Source organism: Equus asinus, chromosome 13, assembly GCF_041296235.1.
Source record: "Equus asinus isolate D_3611 breed Donkey chromosome 13, EquAss-T2T_v2, whole genome shotgun sequence".
NCBI classification, from domain to species: domain Eukaryota; kingdom Metazoa; phylum Chordata; class Mammalia; order Perissodactyla; family Equidae; genus Equus; species Equus asinus.
Genome location: NC_091802.1, coordinates 40,521,831 through 40,528,516, shown reverse-complemented (window position 1 = coordinate 40,528,516; position 6,686 = coordinate 40,521,831).

Here is a 6,686-nt window from a genome sequence, read left to right as displayed (position 1 = left end):
TGTGTTGAAGATCAAAATACTTAGCAGAGGTGGGAAAGCACCTATATGCATCACCAGCTTCATCTCATCCTACTTTCCCCCTTGCTCTCTATGCTCCAGTCACTTAGAGTAGGTATTCAGTAAATATTCGTTGTATGAATGGATGAATGAAAAGTTGAACAATACATTAAGGTGTTTTTTTTAATAGGAAGCAATATCTTTGTGAACCAAACAAACAAATGTTGCATTTCAGGCACCAACAACTGTCAAGTGAGGAAGAATCATGGTGTGCAAGGACCTTCCCACAGGCCTCCACACACTGACCCTAACACAACAAGAACCACACTGGGCTAAAGGGGAAACCTACCAAGACAAGATTTCGGCAAGTTGCATGAGATGATGTCTCAGTAAACCAACACCAGTTACTTAAAATGTAAAATGCAGGTTAATTCAAGGATTACCAGTGACAACAGCCTTTGTGTAAGGGATTTATTTGGTTACCTATCATGTTCTTTGGATTAAGATGATAATAAGGAGAAAAAAGAAGAGTGAAATCATTTCAGTCTTGCACTAGCACTCCCCACCCACTAGTGGGGACCTGTTTTTCTTCTGTAGCCTTAAATAAACAAAATCACCCCAATAGCCCTGGTGCCATGCCAGAGGCAGTGCAAAGGGACTTAAGCATCTATCTAAAATCAGGCTTAAGCCAGGCTGTCCCGGCACTCCTTTCAAAGAAGTGATCTGGCTGGAACACCTCTTACCTTCTCAGCAAGGTATGGTGTCAGCTGGGAAAAGGGAAGAGATAGGCCTCCTCTTTTGAAGGTGATAGTGATAAATGAGATTCAGCTCCAGTATTATGGGATAGGCTGGCCCACTCTTCCCAAGTTTCACACTAAGGTGCTGAATGACAAACATGTCACTCAAATGATGAAGACTTCATCTCCACCAGGTGAAAAGAGCCCAACAACCAAGAAAATGAAGCTGTCTCTGTTGGTGATAATGCTAACTTTCCATGTCTCCCTGAGAACTGGCAATTCTGAATTCAAGGCATAAATGAGTAAAGATCAGTAACTGCTCCTAAGCACCACAGAACAGACCCTAACGTAACACATTGTTCATCTGGCAGGGTACTAAATCTGCAAAAAACAAAACAAAACAAACTCCCATATCTATAGACTAGAGGATCCTGGAAGGTAGGAACTGCGTCTTATTAGTCTCTCTACTCACAGAACCAGAGTACCTCTAAAGTAAACTCTCAACAAAAGAAACAATTAAGTAAATTAAATTAGAGTAATTAAATTAGTAAATTAAATAATTAAGTGAATTAAATTTAACCTAATTATTTGTGGCTGCAGACTTTAACCAACAATGGAATCAGAGACGAAATGCATAGTGTGGGGATAGGAGAAAAAAGTAACAGAAACATTTTAAACACAGCTGGACATTTGTAAATCAACAGGTGCATGAATCAACATCCCACAATTGCAAAAATCTTAGGGAACCTAAAGCATCATCTCTATGGCTTTAAAAAATAATAAAGCAAAGAAATTAGGGAGCTCTACAACGTCATGGAATCCCACTGCCAATCCTAGCTCTGCTATTAACTAGCCACGGGCCCTTGCCGAAAGGAATTCCCTTCTTTTGTTTCTTGTCTGTAAAATGACGGGTATGAGACAGATGGTAAATATGGTTCATTTCAAAGTCCAATATCATGTTCCTATAGAACATGAAAATCCTAAACATCTTCTTGGTAACTAGAGGCCAACAGAGAGAAGGAACCTTTAAAGTTTTACATCATTGGCTCCCAACTTTTTCTATTTGTAGACTTCTTTGAAAAGTTAATGAAAGCTGTCACCTCCCCCTCAGAAGAGTGAACATGTCAAGATTTAAACAAAATTTTGTAAACAGTTTTAGAGATTTTACCAACTTCTTGAAGTCTACCCACTGAATTCCAAGTTAAAGAGCTCAGCTAAAATGGAAGCACTGATTCGCAGTGTGAACAACAGGAAGTGCATAACACTCCCTACGAAGCATTCCTGCCCAAAATGCCAAACTGGAATCTAATAAAGCCTTTAGCTCTCATTATTACCTTCAAAGAAATACAGCGGTCAGAGAACCATGCTAAAAAAATTACCACGGGGAAGCAATCAGAAGAATCTAGAATTTGGGAAATTCTACAGGAGTTGTCATTCCTTTCCAGCCATTCTTTCTGACTCTACTACCTAGGACCTCTTGCTCCTTCCCAACCATGAGGGTCCCTTAAGTATCCACTTAGGCTTATCTTTTTTAACTACACCTGCCCACAATTATCCTTCCTTTTCTTCTCCTTTTTATCTTAACTTATTCTATCCCACACAATCCACTACGACTTTATATTCTTCCCAAGACCAAGGTTCACAAACATTTACGGAGGGCCTGCCACAGCCCTCTGTAAACTGAAAGTGTTGAGGAGTTGAAGATGTTGGCCATACCCTGGGCCTTTAAGCTTCCTTACGATTAAGTTCTGGGATAACTAGGCAGTTGCTTGACGCGCAGGACGTGCAGCAAACACGGCTTCACTTTTTATACATTTCGTATTGCTCAAAAAGATGCTAATATGGATTAGGATCTTAATAAATACTTGCTGAATTAGATTTCTGTCAAAACAGATCTTATTTAATTGAAATCTGCTTTCTCTTTCTTTCTCTGATGCCTTCTCTTCTTCAAATTTCCTAACTCTTCTCTTAAGGCCCCAAATGCTATTCGTTTGTGGTCACTTACAAGGCTCTGTCTACTGCTGCATCCTTATCTAATTCTCTCCAGCTTCTAAAAATCAGATTAAGAAGGGTTTCCAACACATTTATCTCAAGACATACTGTTTGAGGAAATTTCCTTTTGTGATCTTAAAACTCTTTTTGCCTGTGTGTGTTTTTAATTATTTTTCCCTGTATATCAGTCAATATATACAGATACTATTTGGAAGCAATTTTACATTGGTTTACCTTCCCTCCTCGTCTGAAATACTATGTTGGATACTTTTTAATTTAAACCTTTTATCTGTTGGCCTCTTTTTTCTGGAAAAATCAAAATATGAGAAAATTTTCTTTTGATTTGGCCAGAGTTTGATAAACCTAGGCATTTATAAAATGTCTGACCTGGTGTCATTGCAGAAGCTGTGTTTTATTTCTATAAACATCTAGTCTTTTTATGTAACCCTCCAAATCACAGGATAATGACACAGCAATTTTTCCTGAAGCTCTACTACTCATCTGTTCTGAAATGTCATGCATAGTAAAAGTCTATTTGGGTGTTGTTTTGGCCATTCTTCTCTCACTATGAAGAAGAGGGGGCCTATAGAACGCTTCAGGGATGGAATGATTGTCTTTAAAAGGCACAAACACACTGTGCTCTCAGTTAATGACAACTAACTGTTGACAGGGCTCCCATCTGATCCCTAATGCACCCACGTGCAACCCCATTCGTTCACTCACCACTCAACCCCCTGCAAAATACCCATTTCGTTTTAATGACAACATCTCAGTTCATCAGAAAGATGAACTAAATGTGAAAATTACAAATCTTTTAGCTGGAAAGTCATGCAAAGAAGAACAATTTATATTCTGAACAATTTGAACTCAATAGAAATTTTTTTAAAAATCATGAAACCATATCACAGGTGAAATGCTCATTGACCAAAAGGACGAGTAAATGTTGGACATCTACTGAGACTGCAATTGATCCTTTATTCCTTGAGTTCTTTAAAAACAGTTTAAAAATACCTTCAGTGGGGCCAGCCCCGTGGCCGAGTGGTTGAGTTCGCACACTTTGTTTCAACGGCCCAGGGTTTCACCAGCTAGAATCCTGGGCGCAGACATGGCACTGCTCATCAGGCCATGCTGAGGTGGCATCCCACATGCCACAACTAGAAGGACCCACAACTAAAAATACACAACTATGTACCGGGGGCTTTGGGAGAAAAAGGAAAACTAAAAATCTTAAAAAAAAAAAAAAATACCCTCAGCAATTTGCAGTTGACCTACCTAAAAGCAGACAGCTGCAATAAATGACGTTGTTGGCCTTTCCAGTTCTGTCATTCCACAAATACTGGCATTTACAGGTCATTTTATGTTCTTTAAAAATTATAAAAATAATGTGATGAATGTTTAAAATTCCTATAGAAAACACATAACTAAAGTGAATTCATTTTAGCCTGTCAACTAAATTTTTTAATTAGCTTACTTCTTCTAAAATAGAATAAACTGTATGAACTCATCTTTCTAAAATTATTTTAGCCATCCACCTGTGGAGAGTATCTGAAATAACGTTCACCAAACTCACCAATGGTTGTCTGTATGGTAGAATTAAGAAGTTTTTCAAGATCTTTTTTCTTATACTTTTTTATGTATTACTTGAATTTTTTATGATAAGCATATATCATTTTTACCAAAAAAAATGCCCCACCATTTCTTTTAAAATCCAGTGGAACTCCACACATTGTAAATTACATGGAAAATCATTGTACCAGAGTTCTAGAAGAGATTACTTCTCTCTAGTCCTCTCAAATCTCTTTACCAATTTTCCCGTGCCCTGGTGCTGCTATAATACAGGAAATATTTTGCTGGAGGCTAACTTCTATAAATCCAGACTCCTACATACTCATGTAAAATGATGCACAGGCAAAATTTACAGGGCTAATAAGTCACTGCCGCTCAGACATGCCTGAAATGGGCAGAGAAATGATCGGTTCCATTGCAGATTATCACGAGAGAGTTTAGAGAAACGGAGTGCAGCCTGGCTCTTGCACGTCCTAAGATGGATGTTCTCATTTGTGAGGCTGGTCCACGTGAACTCAAACCAGAGCCGACCCAACCTTGAGTCAAAACAGATGATCAGGAACCACCCCCATCCGTCAACACACGGCTTGCACCACACGTCTGAGCAAATCTACGTTTCCCTCATTTGCTCTGTTTTTACCTCATCTCCCTGTTGTCTTCCTCTCATGTTCAGATGTAAGTGACTGCACAACACTTTAACAGAGGGCTCCCTCTAAGCACCCCCAAGGCTTCCTTTAGTCTTGACTAAATTTTTCCATCTTGTGCACAGTGAGATGAGGAAAGTCCGGAGGACTTTTGCAAGGTTTTGTTGCCAGGGCAGACAAGCAGAGCTGGTGTGCTTTAGGTGATTTTATTTGTAATTAGGAATGATTTTGCCTTTGTGGCTGGCTAGTTCACCCCTTGAAGAGGCTTTATTCTACTATCTGGTTTTACATCTCACACTCCTCAAAGGGGCAGGAAGTAACTGCATCAGAGGACCTGAGTTAAAATCCTGACTCTAAAAAGTTCATTATTGGGTTAACTCACACTTATGAAACGCCAATACGAAGCCAGACTTTGATGCTTGAAAGACGGAAGACATAATCCCTGCTTTCAAGAAGACTGCAGTTCCAGAGGAGTGTGACAAATGCAGTGGTGAGTGAGAGAACAGGGATAGACTTAGGGCCAGGGAGGCGGCGGGGCCCTGCTGGGGACTCCTAGCCTCTGCAGTGGGGCAGGGACACCAAGCTGTCTGTTCCTCTGGAGGATCTTAGGATCCAGAAGAGGCGGTTTCGTCATAGAAGGGACACCCAAGTCATGCGGGAAAATTCAGAGAACAATTGTTGAAGGAGGTAACCCTCAAACCACATCTTAAGGCGGGGAGCAGGCATGGGCAGCACAGGCAGTGACTTTCCAAGCAGTGGAAACAGTACAGATAAGTCCACGACACCCACAAATTCGTGTGTTGAATTACACTGCACATGCAAATCAGCTCTGAATCATTCACCTCCATGAGCCCCTGATTCTTTACCTGTAAAATGGAGACAACAACCCTTGCCTGGTTACATCAAGAGTTGTTGTGTGTATTAAATAAAGAATATCAAAGGGCTATGTAAACTGGGAAATTCCATTATCACTATTATGAAAAAGAAGTGTTGCACAGAACTCCATCAAGATTCAACTCAATGATAACAGTGTTGTGTGGCAGAAAGAATCCGGCCCTGGCTTTGCCACTAACCCACCATCAGTCCTCTGCCATATCCTACTCCTGACAGGCCTCAGTTTTCTTCACCTGTAAAATTAATGGCTTGAACGGAGGAACGCTAAAGTCCCTTCCGATGTCGACATTTTATTTCTAAGTCCCCTTTAAATCTTGTTGCCAGTAACCACCACATGGCTCCCCACCCCCAGACTATTTCTTTATTCATTCCTAACCTTTACCTTGGCAGACGAACCATAATATTCATCAAGCACGTTAGACAACCCATGGCACATTTCCTGTTTTCCTCCGTCCTCTCTGCAGGTCACAGACACACAGAGCCCAGCCTATGCAGGGTTCAGCCGGGACAGGGCTGCTGGCCACTTAACAAAGGCTGCATTCCTCCCAGGAGCAAGAGAAGTCCTGAGCACAGGCCAGGGTTGTTTGGTTTTGAGGTGTGCTAGGGATGAAAGGCACTCTGGAAGTGGAAGGCTCGGTCATTCATTAATTAATTATAATTGAGGGTTTGTTCTTAAGAACCATCCCTTTGAAATTACTTTCCATCAGACAGCGACTGCCACAAAGGCATCAGATATTCAGAACATTCTCCATTTCCTCAGTGCGAGTATTTTCATTCCAGGATCAGAGATTCTGTTCTGATCTGGCTCTTCCCTTGTGAGTCTCTCCCACCTTCGCTTTAGAGCTGGGGTGTGTTT